An 18,236-nucleotide genomic window follows, 5' to 3' on the forward strand; every position below is an offset into this window, starting at 1 on the left:
CGCACCCAGCAGTGGCCTAACTTTGCTCTCGCAGAAATCAATGGTAAAACTTCTCCAAGATACTGGACTCCAGTGCCATTAAATATTTTGTACTAAAAAGTGATTGTAGAACACTTGAGACATTTTTAAACCTTTCTTTGTATGCCCTGTGCCATTTGGTAATTAAAGCACCTATCCATCTGAGGTACTCAGTGGTCCCCATGAGCATATATCTGAGCACCTCACAGTTTTTATGCTCCAAACACCTTGTAATATATGACTTGTATAGAATACTCCATGGAAGAGTGATGTGGTATCAAGATTTTATCAAAACTCGTGAGTGAACTATGTCGATTATCTTGTGAGTAATGCACCCAATCCCAAACTCATGTGGCTAAAACATTATTACCCCACCATCATGTATTTTGAGTATGTTCGTGTACACTGATATAGTACACACACACCATAGTTAATCAATGCAAACAGAAAAATAGTTTACAGTAAATCACATGCATCATAAAAACAAAAGATAAATAGAGAGTTGGGAATTAAAACAACTATGTAAGAACTGCTCAACTCAGGAGGCTAATGACAAGATAATGAGCCATTATTTTGAGGATTGTGATTCAAATCCATACCAGAGCAGTAGTGACCAAAAGTTTATTTGCTGTTGGTTGGCCTATTTTAAATTAATCCCGCTTTGAGTAAATAAGTGTCCACATGACCCATTAGGTGTTTGCAAAACCCATCATCAGGGACTATCATTTGTATATTTGTTGGTAGTCAAATATTGTTGGAGACAATGAAGCGAGATGTCTTAAGATGTGTCACCTAGTAAAAGTGTTGGGAAAATAAAGAAAGCAAATCTAACCTAGCAGCTGGCATAGCTCACCTGAAATGTTAACTCTGTAGCTTACTTGGGAAACTCAGCTAATGTCCAGGTGACAGTTTAAATAGGGACCAGGTTTGTAAGATTGTGGGACAACTGAGATGTAACTGGGTTCAGTGACAGGACTGTGATTTCAATGCACTCGGGGCCTAAAACCTAACCTATGCAAAGCACTGGAGAGTACTCCAAAGGAAACAAACTGCACTGTCAGGACAGATTTATGACCAAATAGGTCTTTTCCATCTTTTTGACTCATCTAATTCAGTTTAGATAACAGAAAAATAATCATGCTAGTGTTGCATTCACTAGAGGGAGTGCAATCATTATAATGGAGGCATCTGAGAGGCCTTCTCTGATATAGCCTGAGATGGGTTAGTAGCAAGGTACCTTAGTATCTGCAGAAGGTCAGATGTACTTCTCAGTAATTTGGTGGCCTCCTAATAGACTATGAATTGTGCAGAAAAATCTTTTTCTTCTAGTCTGGATCATTCCCCACAAAGATTCTTTAATTCTGATTTTAGCCTGTTTTTAAGGGACTGGCGAGGGGCGCGGAGCACACTTAATCTGTACTCTACTATTATCTCACTAGTGTTTCTTTTGTTTTCAAGGCTTTCAACAGTGAGCATTTCTTTTTAAGACAGACACTAAATTGATTTGTATGAGTGCAAAGCTTTTCTTGTATTTGATATTAAACTAAATTGGGGATTGTCAGTGAAGTGTGTGTGGTTTTTTTTTTAAACCAGTCTTTGATGGATTGCACAGCATTTAGTTAGTTAGAAGGCCATAAGAGGATTTATCATCCTTTAATAATAATAATAAAATAAAAAAACTGTGAAAATGCTGAAACTAGGTGGAGTATTTCCAGAAAAATCAAGCATTATGGTGAATTATTTTACGTGTGTGTAAAATAATTCTGTCTTCCAAAAAGACACTTAAAATTGTTTGGATAGAGTTGGCATCTGCCACAGCACAGTCACACTTAAGATAACATGATTGACCATTTTTGGCATATGTTGGTCTAAATTGGCTCATCTATTGGCTGTCAGTCTCTTCTGAATTACATCCAACTCTTTGTAGGCACGTTTCCATCTGGTTAAGTTTAGAACTCAAGCTGTTTATACATTTAAAAAAAAGTAGCTTTTACCAATAACAATCTCTGCAAAAAGGTTTTTGCTTCTGTTCCTAATGCATTTTAAAACAATTCAGCTTTCTTCACTTGGGGCTAAAAGGCAGAATAACCTCCCAAAGAGTGAAAGAATATTTGCTCCTCTGTTATGCCAAGACCTTAGAAACATACAAATAATGTTTGAAATAAATTTGAATTCATAAATAATTTCCACAATATGCTATTCCACTTCTAAAGTGGAAAACCAGATTTTAAGTCTAATGTTTTAACTACGTGCATTAGGGAAGCAGGATGAATACATGCTGTTATAGTCTCGCTGAGCCTTTCTCGTATGGGCCTTGCATTATTTTTATGCTGAATACAAGCCATCTGGCACTGTGCACTGTAGTATTTAGTGCCACAAATAATAATGAAAAATGTGGTAATATCAGATATTTTAACATAAAAATCTAAGGCTGAGGGCATAAACTCTAATGCATCAGGCCTGTAATCTTAACTCAACCAAAAAAAAAAAACCATGTTGTTCACTCTGCCCTTGTTTCCAATAAATGATCCCTATGTTATAGACTATAGTGAGAATTATAATGGGAAGGTTATTGGTTAACACCTATCTGTGGAACCACAGCTTCTGTAGTGAATAAACTGGGATCTTGGAGAAAAATGTGTAGGAAGAACCAGCAAGGTTTGTGCCACTCTTCTCAGTTAGACAGGAGTGCTGGCATGGCATGTAACTGGGTTCTTCATCTTCAAATATGTATGGGAGACATTTTGAGCTGCTTCTTCCAGTTCTTGTCCTTGTGGGTGCTCCATGTGAGGACATGCACATGCCCATACACTGTCAGATTTTTTTGCTAGCAGTGACTGTGCCATATGCCTACTCATGCTCCAGTGTGAGGGTGTATAGAGAGGAGCAGACCTGCACCACTCCAGTTCCCTCTCAACTGCTTTAGACTCAGGATGGAGTTCTGTGGCATCCACTATCTAGTTGACACAGTAATTCCTCTGCCCCTTTTTACACTTGATTTTTGTTTTATAGTTTTCTTTTAGTTATTTTGTTGTTAATTTGCCTTTTCTAGCACAGTTTGTGTTTTGGGTGGGGTCCCTCGTCTCATCGTTCTTCTTTGAAAACCAGGCCCATTGTTTTCTTGGGCCTTCTCAACTGGCAGATTCCTCTCTTATGAGGACCTTTGTGTTATGGAGGAGTTAGTCTTCCTCCTGCCTCCTAGAAGAAGCACCAGGAGAATCTTCCTGCCAGTACCTGTCTCATACCTTGACCCAGCAACTCATAGGTATCACTGCTGCCTCAAGTAAAGATCCTCCTATCAGTACCATCACATGGCTGGACCTTCCTTGTCATTTGATACCAATACAATGCACAGACTCATTTAGCTCCCCCCTAGACATGAGAGAGGGTGAGTTTCTGGAACAGCCTCCCAGTAGGAGTTGTGGAGAGGAAAGAACTGGATTAGTTTTAAAAGAGAAATGGATAAATTTGAGTGCAACTGTATGATGAGGTTGCTTGTGATGGTAAGGGACAAGGCCTACATTCCTGGGGCTTACTTGCAGTTTGTCTTATGTTCACAATGCTCTTGCTTCAGGGCTTCAGCTGGTCATGGCTGGGGTCAGGAAGGGATTCTCTTCTGCCCCCTCCCCCCACCCCGTGTATTCTGGGTGGGGTTTTATCTCCTTCCTCTGAAGCATCATGGATAGTCATGGCTGGCAATGAGATATTGGGTGGGGAGGGCCAGGGCTCTGAGGTGGCACTGAGCATATTTTCTTTCTTTCTCTCTCTCAGGTGCTTGGCTGGATGGTTCTTGCTCACATACTGAGGGTCTAACTGATCTCTATATATGAGATTGGCAGTAACCTTGGGGGTTTTCACCTTCCTGTGCAGCATGTGGGTACACATCACTTGCCAGGCTCGTTCTCTCTAACCATTTCTTTACCATTGCAGGGGCCTGGGGCACTGATCCCTTCAGTTCTCTTCCTGACATAATAGTCTGTCTCCTGTGGGCTGTAATATTTTGGTCACACTTCAGTTGTTGGGTTTGGTCTGTGGGTGCAGGGTGGGGTTGATGGCCCGAGACATACAGGAGGTCAGACTAGATCTAGGGGTCCCTTCTGCCCTTAAACTCTGATGCTGTCTCTGGCTCTGAGGTCGCTATTCAGTCCCCTACCACCCATCCGTTCCACCCTCCTCTCCTCAAGGTCTTCCCTGAGGAGCAGACCCCAGAAGCTAACGAACACTGACCTGATAGCCCTAGCGAGAGCACCCATGAGATCTGGCTTTTTTCTCCTGGGCTGCTTATGGGGGCCATGTCTACAGAGTGAAGCAGTCCTACCAGGAAACTCATCCACTAAGTCAGGATCCTCCTCACTGTACTCAAGAGGAGCAACTAGAGGAACAAGAGTTGAGAACTGAGGAGACACCTCATCTTCTTTCACCCTAGGGGCGGCAGCTAGGCCACCTCCATCATCCTCCATGGATGACTTCAAGGCCTTTCGGACTTGATGAAATGCACAGAGGAGGCTTTACAGATTCCTTTGAAGGAAATCCAGGAACAGCAGCACTCCTTGGCAGTGCCGTAACAAGGGTGAGGTGAGTGAGGCACTTGCCGCAGGCGCACAAAAATGGTGGAGAAAAAAAAAGCCGCTGGCAGGCATAGAGATATTTCTAACCGGGGTGATCTCCCCCCGGCCCCACCTACTCCTCTCCGAGTGTCCGCCGGCCCTGACTTGCTTCTCCCCAATCCCCCCGCCCTGGACCCAGAGCAGAGCAGCTCCATCCTACCTCCCTGCAGCAACTGCTGCCACAGGGTCCTAGTGCCTCCCCATCTCACTGCCAGGGCAGACTCACTCTGAGCCTGCCCTTCCCCCTCAGACCCTTTTATTTTTCAATGGGACCCTCCAGCAGCACAGGGTGCCCCCCGCCCACCGCTCCTGCCCCACGCTGGGCAAGGGGCAGCCCCATCCTTCAACTCCAGGGAGGCTACAGTCAGGGGCAACAGCAGGGGAGGAGGCGCAGGCAGCACCCCCTGGCACCCACCATGGGTGAGACGAGGGAGATTCCTGGACCTGAGAGAGGTTCTAGGAGCATATGCAGTGACAGTGGTTGGGGTGAGTGTGCTGCTGGGGGGGTGGGAAAGGGGGGCTCCTTCCCCAGAGCTCGCTGCTGCCAGCAGGGAAAGGGCTGGGAGGAGTCCTCCTCTCTGGCCCCTGTCCCGGAGCAGCCTGCCTGCCTGCACCCCAAACTCATCTCCAGCCCTGTCCCACCCCAGAGCCCACACCCCCAGTCAGAGCTTTCACCCCCCCACTGCACCCTCTACCCTAGCCCTGAGCCCCTCCAGCACCCCAAACACCTTATCCTCAGTCCCAGCCAGAGCTCTCACTGCCTGCACCCCAACCCTCTGCCCCAGCCCTGAGCCCCCTCCACCACCCCAAACCCCTCATCTCCAGTCCCAGAGCTCTCGCCCTGAGCCCCTCCCACACTCCAAACCCTTCATCTGCAGCCACAACCCACAGCCCTCACCCCTCCCATCCCCAAAATCCCTCCCAGAACCTGCACCCCCCCTCTCCACACTCCCTCCCAGAGCCTGCACTCCAATCCCCTACCCCAGCCTAGGGCCTGCACCCCAAACCTTCTCCCTCACCCAAACTCCCTCCCAGACCAGCCTCCGACCCTGCTCCCCGGCTAGAGTGCCAGAGCGGGGCAAGCCCCAGACCCTGCTCCCCAGCGGGAGCTTGAGGGCCGGATGAAAACAGCTGGTGGGCCGGATGCAGCCCGCGGACCGTAGTTTGCCAACCTCTGCTCTAGAAGCATATTATGATTTTTTTTATATGTAACCATGTGACTCCAATATTCTTACTCACTATTACTTGAGTCTCTATCTCTTTGATGATAGATATATTTATAGTGAAAACAAGAATAAGTTTAAGTGGTGTGGTATTAAGTGAAGTGCTGGTCCTCAGTAGAATCTTACATGCTGGTGCGTACTGTTCCTTTGAGGACAGCGGACCTGGTTATTCTGTGAGTGTTCAATGGATAAGGGCTTGGACACTGCAGGGAACACTCTGAGGACTCACAGGTTCGTATGTAGCTATCACTATCTGTCAGAGGTGGATTAGGGTGCGTTGGGGCCCTTCACCAGAGCAAGTGGGGGCCCCTCCCTATCCCTTGCACCTGCAGTTCCAGCCCCACACCCCAGCGCTCATACCAGGGAGCGGGAGCTTTCCCTCACCAGCCCAGCACACAGGGGCTTCCCCCCACTGCCTGCCCAGCACTCCTGGCAAGCCCCCATGCCCTGACCCTGACCCTGCAGCCTGGCAGGAGTGCGGAGTAGAGGGGGGCAAGCCCCTGTGCCCTGACCCTGGCTGGAGTGCCAGGCAGGTGGAGGAAGTGGGGCACCCATTTTTCCAGGGCCCCCCAATTGGCTGGGGCCCCGGGCACGGGTCCCGTTGGCCCAGTGGCTAATCTGCCACTGTTACCTGTACAGAGAGAGTGAGGCCTGCGGAGGCCTGGATGGTAGTGGTTGTGCTGCCAGAGGCTGGTGGTTTCAGGGAGCTGATCTACATCAGACAGAGACAAGAGTGCTTCTCACTAAGAGCAGGTGGCAGTGATGAGGTGCCTCACAACCCTAAGTAACTTTAGGGAGCATCCCATCTCACTCTTGGCTTTCTCCCTCTCCTTGTCCTGCTCCTCCTTTCTGGGGGAATTCTATGCCAACAAATTAAAAATTCTATGCACAATATTTTCAAATTCGGTAAAAGTCTGCATATTTTATTTGTCAAAATAACAATATAATCACACCAGTTCCAATTATTTGTGGTAATTTATTTCAAAATACCTGTCAGCAAGTATGTCTGTAGCACTACAGACAACAAAAAAGATTCAGGGAATGATTTTTTGACAAATAGATTCCTTACTAGGCATATTAATACAGAACTCTCAGAAGCAGTGCAAAGGTTTGGGGGAGTCAGGGGTAACGGAGGAGCTGAGGGAGAGGGAAGTAAATTTCTGGAAAGGAGCCTGGGTAGGAAGGTGGAGGGTTGTTGGGTATGGGTGGGAAAAGTATGGAACAGGGTTTTTTGGGGGTGGGGAGGGATTGTTAGGGAGCTTCCCCCATGCAGACACTGGCTGACCCCTAGCCTGTCCCATTCAGTCAGGCACATCTGCCCCAATCCCCATGTGTCCCTGCACCCCCTGTCCTCATGTGTTCCTCCACCCCCACCAAAACACTTACTCCCCCTGTCATCATGGATTGAGAACTGGTTAAAAGACTGGGAACAAAGGGTAGGAATAAATGGTAACTTTTCCGCATGGAGAGGGGTAACTAGTGGTGTTCCCCAAGGGTCAGTCCTAGGACCAATCCTATTCAACTTATTCATAAATGATCTGGAGAAAGGGGTAAACAGTGAGGTGGCAAAGTTTGCAGATGATACTAAACCGCTCAAGATAGTTAAGACCAAAGCAGACTGTGAAGAACTTCAAAAAGATCTCACAAAACTAAGTGATTGGGCAACAAAATAGCAAATGAAATGTAATGTGGATAAATATAAAGTAATGCACATTTGGAAAAAATAACCCCAACTATACATACAATATGATGGGGCTAATTTAGCTACAACTAATCAGGAAAGAGATCTTGGAGTCATTGTGGATAGTTCGCTGAAGACGTCCACGCAGTGTGCAGCGGCAGTCAAAAAAGCAAACAGGATGTTAGGAATCATTCAAAAAGGAATAGAGAATAAGAGGGAGAATATCTTATTGCCCTTATATAAATCCATGGTACGCCCACATCTTGAATACTGCGTACAGATGTGGTGGTCTCATCTCAAAAAAGATATACTGGCATTAGAAAAGGTTCAGAGATGGGCAACTAAAATGATTAGGGTTTGGAACAGGTCCCATATGAAGAGAGATTAAAGAGGCTAGGACTTTTCAGTTTGGAAAAGAGTAAACTAAAGGGGGATATGGTAGAGGTATATAAAATCATGAGTGGTGTGGAGAAAGTGAATAAGGAAATGTTATTTACTTGTTCTCATAATATAAGAACTAGAGGCCACCAAATAAAATTAATGGGCAGCAGGTTTAAAACAAATAAAAGGAAGTTCTTCATACAGAGCACAGTCAACCTGTAGAACTCCTTGCCTGAGGAGGTTGTGAAGGCTAGGACTATAACAGGGTTTAAAAGAGAACTAGATAAATTAATGGCTATTAGCTAGGATGGGTAAGGAATGGTGTCCCTAGCCTCTGTTTGTCAGAGTGTGGAGATGGATGGCAGGAGAGAGATCACTTGATCATTACCTGTTAGGTTCACTCCTTCTGGGGCACCTGGCATTGGTCACTGTTGGTAGACAGGATACTGGGCTGGATGGACCTTTGGTCTGACCCAGTATGGCCATTCTTATGTTCTTATGTGGCCCTGCACCCCCTCCTCCATGTGTCTATGCCCCCACTCAGCCACCCTGTCACCACGTGGACTGCACCTCCACCCCGATTCAGCCCCTGCCCCAGTCTGTCCTCCTCCACTAGCCCTTATGAGCTCTCTGTCTCCCTATAGCCACTATCTCCTGACCTGGCCCGACAGGCAGTGTAAAGAAGGCAGGCTCTTTCTCTTCCCTAGCTGGCTGGGAGCTGCTGCTCTGTTCTAGCACTATATTGCCATCTGGTGGGCAAAAGGTGGAACTGCAGCAACTTTCTGGTAGAAGCTGTTTTCTGTGCAAAAAATTAAAAATATGCATGGCTTATTAATTATGTGCACACACAGTGGCACAGAATTCCCCTAGAAGTAATGTTCATCTGATCTGTGCCCAAAGTCACTATGCATTTGATGTTGCAGGTTAGCCCCATTGGTTCAGGGTCCTCTCCCCAAGAGGCCTGGATGGCTGCCTGAGTCCAGCAGAGCTGGAAGATCCTGACAAAAACAAACAAAAGCATGTTGTTTGTACATGGAAAGAAAGAAAATAATCCCCCCTTTACATTCTGCATCATGGCAAGGCCACTGGTCGATACTTTTATCAACTTTGTATGCCTTCATTTTATCTCTATACACTGGCTTGTTCAGAAGTTGCTGCTAGTCAGGTTACCAGCACCTAGGCACACTATGGTAATGATTTCAGACTTAATGCATTTACAAAAAAAATTGGTTTTGGGACCTAGTTGTGTTCAGCATGTGGCTGTGGTGTTACTAGTATTGGTTTTAACATTATTTCAGGCTGGAGAACCCTTAGAGGATGTGAGGTCCCAGACTGAGAGAGGGGAGGGAGCAACTTTTGCAGGTTGGTAGTCTAATCCCATCCAGGGCCGGCTCCAGGCACCAGCCCACCAAGCGTGTGCTTGGGGCGGCGCCTGGAGGGGGGTGGCGGGGCGCTCCGGCCCGAGAGCGGGGCCGAGACTGGGCTCGCCACCCTCCCCGCGGTGCTCCGGCCGCCGGGGGCTCTCCACCCTGCTCCTGGTGCTCTGGCCGCCAGGGAGAGCGGAGCCACGGCGGGCTCGCCACCCTCCCCCTGGCGCTCCGGCCGGTCAGGGATTGCGGGCCTGCGGCCGGGCTTGGCGCCCTCCCCTGCCATGCTGGGGGGAGGGGGGGGGGCGGCGGGTGGCTTTTTTGCCTAGGGCAGCAAAAAAGCCAGAGCCGGTCCTGATCCCATCTATCTATGCGAAAGAGATTTTTTTATCTTCTGCTGACTGAACAGCATATCAAGGAATAGAGAGGGCACTCTGAGCTTTTAGTTTAACCCCTTTGGGGACAACATGGAAGGAAGCAAGGAACAGAGACTTAGCAAAGCAATTTCTTAACCACAGTGACTTTATACTTGAGAGTTACAAATCTTTCACAAGAAAATAACAGTGCAGAGGCCCTCCCGCCTCTGACCTGATCTCACCCCTTCTGTGAAGCTGAGATTTATCAGCTGGGTGGAGTTCCTCCTGCAAGTCTCTTGGGGTTGCTTGTGTGTCTGTGTTGGGGGAAATGGTTAATCACCCTTTCAAACAGCAGAACCCTGCTCTTAAGTTGGGTGTCTCCTCCATGACATGTGCCTAATTAGTCCTGCTTCAGCCCCTGCTTGTCATGCTGTCCCCACCACGGCAAGCTCTCCCCCTCCCCCCCCGTGTAGAAAAATCATTATTCCTTGGGGATAGGCCAGCAGTTGAGACAGTCGAAGTTGAATGTCCCAGATTGCAGTCTTGATGGTCAGTAACAGTTCTTCAATTAGGTGTGAGCAGGGCTGGCTCTAGGATTTTTGCCGCCCAAAGCAAACACAATTTTGGCCACCCCCCCCCCCCCCCGCGTTCTTTAATTACCCCACCCCCGGCCCCGCCTCAACTCCGCCCCTTCCCCAAATCCCCAGCCCTACCTCCTCCCCCCAGGCTCCTCCCCCCAAGCCTAGGAGGGAGGGAGGGGGAGAAGCGGCGCCCGCGCCGCGGCCACTCGGAGTCTCCCCCTGGGAGACGCGCGAAACGGACGCTCGGGATCTCCCCCTCCCTCCCAGGTTTGAGAGCCTGGGAGGGAGGGGGAGACCCCGAACCGCCGCGGCACGTGAAACAGCTGATTCGCGCGCGGCTGCTCCCCCTCCCTCCCAGGCTTGAGAGCCTGAGAGGGATGGGGAGAAGCGGCGCCCACGCCGCAGCCACTCGGAGTTTCCCCCTTCCTCCCAGGTTTGAGAGCCTGGGAGGGGGGGCGAGTAGCGGCGCGCACCGTGGCAGCAGCAGCAGAAGTGAGCGAGGGTGGCCGGGGCACATTTTTAGGGGCGGCATTCTGGCGCCGGCCATGCCGCCCCTAAAAATGTGCCGCCCCAAGCACCAGCTTGTTCTGCTGGTGCCTAGAGCCGGCCCTGGGTGTGAGCACCTATCCTGGTCAAGCCCGCAATCTGTAAGACATTACAATAGGCTGCCCTAAGGTAAATTTAGATGTGTGTTCAACGCAGACTACAGAATGGAGCCATAATCTGATGCAGCCATATTCTGCTCTGTCACAACTGGTTGGGGGAAATGTGCTAGCAGTAACCACGGCTATTGTTAGCCTGATTTCAGAGGTAGTGTAGAGAAGGCCTAAAAGGTTGTAAAATAAAGAGTCTGCTTTGTTTCAAACTGGTGATATGAAAATTGTCAATGATTCTCAAAGTCTAGGGATTACAAACTGTATGCAGGACGACACATCAGAAGAAGATGGATTATTTGAGGGGAAAGTTGGACTTTTGGGGAATTTCAATCACCATCTATACAATTTAGAAGAACAACTTAGGGAGAATTCTTGAAAGGTAAATTGATTCCACTATCAACCTCACTGCCTTTTTCAGTGAGCATAGAAGTTAAGGGGCTTAATTCCTTCGTATCATACATTTAAATCAGCATGAGTAGGGACATTACTTATTTTAAAATTGCATGGTATTGTTAACTATTCAAAGACCGATGTAAAAGTCTGATTTGTAGCTACTGGCTACAACAATGCATGTTGCAGCTGCATGGTACTGGCAAGGTCAGGAGAGCAGAGTGAAGCAGTGAATGGCACTGATACCTTTCCTAGCTCTGAGTTTTGTTGGTCTTTTCCTGCCAAGAAGAGTGTTCTCAGAATCCTGCTCTCACACCTGAGTCTCTTATTTGACAGTCTGGAAAATTAATATCCAGCTACGGCATGTAGCTGCGCTTCCAGCAAAACTCTGCACTTTTTACATCCGTTTATGGCAGTACATAAAAGATCACCGTCCACAGATTGTTAATTTTGAAGATTGCTCAGACTGCTGTGTGGAATTAGATGCTGCTGGTTTGCTAATACTACAGTAACATTGTCAATGAAGTATCTTAAATTATTAGCTTGTGGCTGAATGAAACCCAAGATGCTACACTGAATCCACAGCCCGAGGATAATCACTGAGCCTTGCATTTGTGTTCTTGGTAAATACCTGAATACTTAAAAAATACCTGAGTCATCATTTTCTAAACTGGATCCAGGCAGAATGTTTATTTAATGGAACATAGCTCTTCAACTGCAAGAAAGCTCTTCCCATGCCTCTAACCTCATCTAGCTGGTTATACTCTGCTAATCACCATGGTACCTGCCTTCCCCTGCATAACATCATCTCTCTCTCTCATTCTTAAAGGCAACAGAAGTTGTTCAATAACTGCCAAATTTGATATTGGTTACCCAGTGTTGCTGTTTGCAAATGTTCCATGCTTGGTGAGGTGCACCACCCCAGCATTCAATGTTGCAGCGCATGTGAAATTGCTGGCAGAATGACCTAGCAGAGAAGCTGCCAGATTTGCTTGTCTCTTTCCAATGCCACTTTGAAGTTAGCGGCATGTATGTGACTGTGCTGGGAAGGGAAATGAAGGAGTTATGCAGGGCAGGGAATGATAGAGGGTGAAAACCCCCCAGAACACATTTTTGAAATGAGTGAGAGATCTAATTAACAAATTCAAACCTATTTATTTTACTGAGTACTGCCAGAGGCACTGTCACTTTTTTTCTCTTGTGACCCTGCAGTGCTCCTGATTTATTACTCATATTTATATTTCTTTAACTCTTTCTATCAATGAAATTAAATGGGAAGAAAATAACAAATTTATGGGTGAGATTTCAAATGTTCAGAATGTAGAGGACTAGAAGTTATGATTCCCACAGCATCTGTATCTTGATCCTGGTGCACAATAATAATACTTGAGAGAGGTATAACTGAGCACAAGAGTGGGAGTTAGGACTTCCTGTGCGCCTAATCCCAGCTCCGATCATGACTTCCTCTGTGCCTTGGTCAAATCACTTAACACCTCTGCCTCCATTTCTACAAATGGAGATAACATTTTTAGAGTGTGAGCTTGTTGTGGTGGGGACAGAGTCATTTATGGATGTACAACAACTAGCACGTCCTCGATGCTTCCAGAAATGAGTACAAAATTATCATGAAAATGGCCTGCAATATAAAAGTGTTGAAGGCTAGTTGATTTGTAAAGTGTTATGATGACAGAGCACTACACAAAGGGGCTAAGCAGTATTGTTTTTTTTAATTCTACAGATACACAAGGGTCCCCAGCTGCAAATGCCAGGAGAACCACAATTTCGAGGGCCTGACGTCTGTGTTTTAAAAACACAACCATAATGTTGTTTTGTTTGGATTTAATATATTGTATTGTCCATTGTGGGAAGATGGCAGTAGAATCTTGTGAAAACTAAAAGTAGAAATAAGGAAACTGAGAATCTTCTGTAAGTAAGGAACAGGTTGGTAATAACATACTTTCAAATGTAATAAAAGATTTAATTAAACCTGGAGAATATCTTAATATTTTATTAATTACATTTATAATGCTTATTTCCAGCCCTATTTTCTACCTATTAAAACTTCCCAGTGGGTCAGAAGTTGTAATAGTAATCTATGCTTCAATTCCCAGTGCATTAGTTACAGGATATGCTGTGTGTCTGACTCTATCAGTGCTGCAGATGCCTGTCTGTGCCACATACTCTCAGTGCTAATAGTGCTGAAGCTATTTACATGGTCCTGTGAAAACAGATGCATCTATTTTAAATTAACTAAATATATAGGGCCATGTTCTGATTCTCAGTGGTTCTCAACTTTTTCCATACTGTGATACTTCCTTCAATTTGCAATATGAAAAGGGTCAGGGTGGTCATGATCTCCCAAAAACACTTGTCTGTGACCTCCCCCGGTTGAGAACCTATACCCTTACTCCGAGTGAGTTGAACCTTACTCCACAGAGGGTCCCCCTGAAGTCAATGGGACCACTTGTAGAATAACCTTACTCATGCTCGATAGCACCTTCTTAGAAATCTGTCCCCTAGTGACAAAGTGAGGTACAGGGTCTCATAACTGAACACTTATAGTGATAAACAATATTGAAAAATAAAGCAGCCTCTTAATTTAAATGAACGTGTGAAGGTAAAATGTCATATTTTAGATGTTTTTGTGTATTAATAATTGGATAATTAAAAAAACAACATAACACTTCTATTCCTAATGGATAACCATCTCTTGTCCACATATAAACGTTTGTAGTGCTTAAATGTTCAATGCAAACTACCTGACAGTTTTCAGTAAATTTGTTAGTCTCTAAGGTGCCACAAGGACTCCTCGTTGTTTTTACCTGACAGTGTGTCATGTAATTCCTCCTGCAAAAGAACTACTGCAGAATAAAAGTTGACTTGTACAAACGAAATATTGACCTCCCTATCTATTTTTATATAATGCTTGTCTTTCATTTTTGCAGTGAGTGATTTTCTCTCTCCACCTTCCCACCCCTTTCAAGAAGTACTATAATAATTATATCATCAATTTGCTGTTCCTGCGTTTCAAGAGGTCCCTAATTTAGTTTCAAATCTATCTTCATGAACATGTTGTCCCTCCTGATTTTGGCAGGTAGACTAATGGATTTTCATTTCCAGAACCCTTTTTATCCAAATTACCTTACTGGAAGACCCACCGCTGTGGTTACTGCAGAGTATATATATATATTTTTTAATTTAAACCTTGATTTACCCTCTTTATGCATTTTTTCTGGATTCCTTTCTTTCCATATGCAATGATACTCTGCATAGGTCACATGCAATATGAGGCTGACATCAATAACTCTATGGAATCAAGATGTTGCAATATGTGAAGGACAGGGCTAAGTCAATTCCGGTAGGCTTCTCTGTATCTTTAACAACAACAGGAGCTAGGGGCCTTGCTGTAGGAACACTGATAGATGTAATAGGTCTCTTTCTTAGGTTCTGGCTCCACAGTTCTTACCTGCACTGATCTGAAGCAGTATATGTGGATCATACCATTGAGCTAAAATCCCACACCCTACCCCAGTGAACAGGTGTCCATATCACAAAACCCATCATGACAGTTGGCTCCTTTGCCAACCTCAGCACTGAGGTCAATTCTTGGAGAATGAAAGGCTTTCCCATCCCTAAAGGGGATCCTGCAAGGCCAGAGTTGAGGCAGGTGGGGCCATTAAGAAGCTTTTGTGCTGATAAATAAGACTTTATTCACTCTCAAGGTCTGCACCTTTTCCTCAACTAAGTGTGATGCCAGAACTGATCATCTGCAACACAGCAAAACAAAGGTACAGAGCACATACAGCGTTCATATTTGCGAACAAACACTTTGCTTTTTGCTCTGTTGGCATCTTTCACTTCTCCATTTGAAAATTCAGGGTGGAATTTTATTTTGCCTAAAATCCACTTTCTTACAGTTATAGGGTTTTCTTTAAAAAGTTCCTTCTTATTCTGATGTCATGTAGCTAATTTTGATTCCTGAATCTTCCAGCTTTGCTTCGGAGTTTTGCATCAAAAATACTGAGATGCAATAATGCACTCATATCAGCTTTCTCCTGTGGAAAAACAATTCACGAAGTACCCCTGCAATCTGGCATAACTTTACACCTGTAGCACTCTTGGTTCATGGGGGAACAATGTAACTGGAAAAACAATAGGGGTGTTCAAAGCAGAGTTCAGGTGCGCTGGAAGAGCTGTGGGTGAGAATCCAGGGCTGGAATAGGAGAAGGTGCTGCAAATTAGGATTGAGAGATGCATTGACAGAGCTGTATCAGGGACAGAAATGGAATGGGCAGAAAGGCGGGTGGGTGGGAACTGGAGTGGAGGTTGAAGGGGAGGTATATTGGTAAAGCAGTGTGGGAGCTCAGGCATGGAATAGGATACTACAAATCAGAATGAGAAGCATTGGCAGCACAGCTGACTTAGAGCCCAGATAGGGTGACCAGATGTCCTGATTTTATAGGGACAGTCCTGATATTTGGGGCTTATTCTTATATAGGCACCTATTACCCCCTACCCCCATCCCGATTTTTCACACTTGTATCTGGTCACCCTAAGGACAGAACTGGAGTAGCAGCTGTCTTTAGCCTTTTGGGGTACAGTCACAGAGCATATAAGGGCCTAGACGTGGTATAACAAGGGGTGCTGCAGGGGCGGACTGAGGGGCTTTGACCAGGGGGTTGGACTAGATGACCTCTTGAGGTCCCTTCCAACTCTGATATTCTATGATTCTATTCTATGACCTAGGAGTGAGGGAACTCTAGATGGGACAGGAGAGGGTGATGCAAATTGGCACCAAGTCCCATTGAGAGGAGGAAGCCTTGCACTCCACCTGCCTGCCTTACACCTTTCTCTAGCCCGTCAGGTGGCCACACTGGGGTGGGAGGGCCCCTGCTCTGTCCTGCACCTTCCAAGAGGCGGCCAGCCCTTCTCAAAGTATGGTAGCTATCCTTATGGAACGGGGGCGGGGGGAGCCTTCTGGGGGAAGGTCCCTCACCCTCCAGCCGTGCGGCAATGGGCGCACACTGTCCAGTACGCAGGGGCTTTGGAGAGGGCAGCAAGGGAAAATCCCATGGCATGTGGGGCCTGATGCCCCCATCCTCTGATGTGCGGCAAAGCCTCCCCTCCATCGTTCCCACGGGGGCTTAGATCCACTGGGTTCCTGAGGCTCCCCTCCACTCTGGGTGTGAGTCACTGATTTCTACGCGCCCTCCCCGCTCGCTGCCCCAGGGGACAGCCCTGCTGCACACTCACTGCTCACGCAACCAGCCGGGGTAGCCTCGCAGCGCGCGCGCGCTCCCTCCGGCTCCGCTGCCGTGCACCAGCACTCGGGCGCGCTCCGCAGCGCCGGGGGTGCGCGCCCTTTATGACAGGTGGCCGCGCGTTGCGCGCTCCCGGGGAAAGCAAGGTGGTGGTGGGAGGGGGGAGGGGGAGAGAGTCGGTCCAGCGGCAGAGGAGACAATGGCAGCGGCGACAGCAGCGCTGTAGGCACCTTCTGAATGGGAAAAAGCAACCTGGGTGGGGGCGGAGGAGGAGGAGAGGAAGAAACAGCCGCGGCGGAGGAGGAGGAGGCGGAGGGGAGGAGGGAGCCACCCGCCCCCCCCGCAGCAAAGCAGGGGGCAGCCGGCAAGCGCCGGGTGACTGCAAGCGGGAGCGGGCGGGGGGGCTCGGCGGCCAGGGACCCCGGCATGGCTGCGGGGCCATGGGGGCTGCCGTGAGCCGCGCCGGGCGCTGAGAGGCGCGGGGAAGCGCTGGCTCCATCACCCCCCGGAGGAGGGAGGCAGGCGCGTCCACCTGCACGCACGGGAGAGCCGGGCTCATGGAGCGGCGGTGACTGCAGCAGCCGCCGCCGCAATCCCCAGCCTTGCCTGCTGGAGGCAGGGGGGGTGGCCCCCAGCCAGCCCCACGCTCCCCGGCCCCCCTCGCGGGCTCGCCGCCAAGGTAAGTCTCTGCACCCAGCAGCCGTGCGGGCTTCGCTTGCTGGAGTTTCTCTTTGGGGCCGGGGCGGGGGGATCCAGCGCTCTCCGGGAGCCCCCACTCAGCCCTGCCATCCTGAAAAGGCCTTTTCCTATTCGGGGAGAATAGCGCAAGCACACGCAGCCCCCAGCCGGCTGCTTGCACGGCTCCGATAGGGTGTGTGTGTGTGTGTGTGTGTGTGTGGTGATGATGATGATGATTAGAAATTGCATGTTTGAGAAAAGGTCTGTCTTGTTGCCGTCTCTTGCCAGGAGGGAAACATAAATTGTGTCAATCAAATTCCTCCAACCTTTGCTGTGTATCTAGTGAGCAGTGGGAAAGCGGAGAAGGTTTCAAGGCGACTTGGGGGGTGGCGGGGCATGAGTTAAGTTTAACCCTCCCCATTCCAATCAATCCAGAGTGAATTTTCCAGAGAGGAAAATATTTAGTCTCCATTCTTTTGCTCCTGACTTATGTCTCTTTTCTTAAAATATTGAAAGTGGAATTTAGGGCAAAGGCTTACAATAATTAATTAGTTGCTTTAATACATGTTCTGAGGGGAAAGAAAAGAGAGACCTGGATCAAATTGTCAAAGGCTCGGGGGTCATCGAAAGTGTGTGAATATCACAAATGAATAGATTTTCTGCTGTGGAAACTACTAGTTTAGGAATGAAATTAGACTTGTGTTTTTTTCAGCCAAAAATTTGTCCTTTGAATTTTTGAATACTTCTAGAAGTTTTTATTTTAAAAATTACACGACAGTGTACTAGTTGTAAGTCTTTCTGTCTTTGGGCATTTATTATTATTTGTTTAGTACATTTATTGTTTGTGTTTACAGGGAACTGTTTAGCAAATATATTTGCTATTGGGTATTCTAGTATTTAATTTGTCTCTGAATCTCTGGTAAACTAAATTTTGGTAAAAATATGGTTTTAAAGCACTTTGAAAAAGATTGGATGTAAGCTACTTTATTTTCATGCATTTCAACACTGATGAGAATTCTGGTAGGAACTAAAATATT

General features: G+C 47.2%; 1 protein-coding gene across 1 annotated transcript in view; it reads left to right on the plus strand.

Annotated features, from left to right (window-relative positions):
* The first annotated feature begins 16,857 nt into the window (after positions 1-16,857).
* NEXMIF (neurite extension and migration factor) overlaps positions 16,858-18,236 on the plus strand; it is a 246,959-nt gene continuing 245,580 nt past the window's right edge. Inside the window, exon 1 of the mRNA XM_054040456.1 lies at positions 16,858-17,200. The gene's annotated coding sequence lies outside the window, so the exon portion shown is untranslated. The remainder of the gene's footprint in view (positions 17,201-18,236) is intronic.

Source organism: Malaclemys terrapin, chromosome 9, assembly GCF_027887155.1.
Source record: "Malaclemys terrapin pileata isolate rMalTer1 chromosome 9, rMalTer1.hap1, whole genome shotgun sequence".
Taxonomy (NCBI): domain Eukaryota; kingdom Metazoa; phylum Chordata; order Testudines; family Emydidae; genus Malaclemys; species Malaclemys terrapin.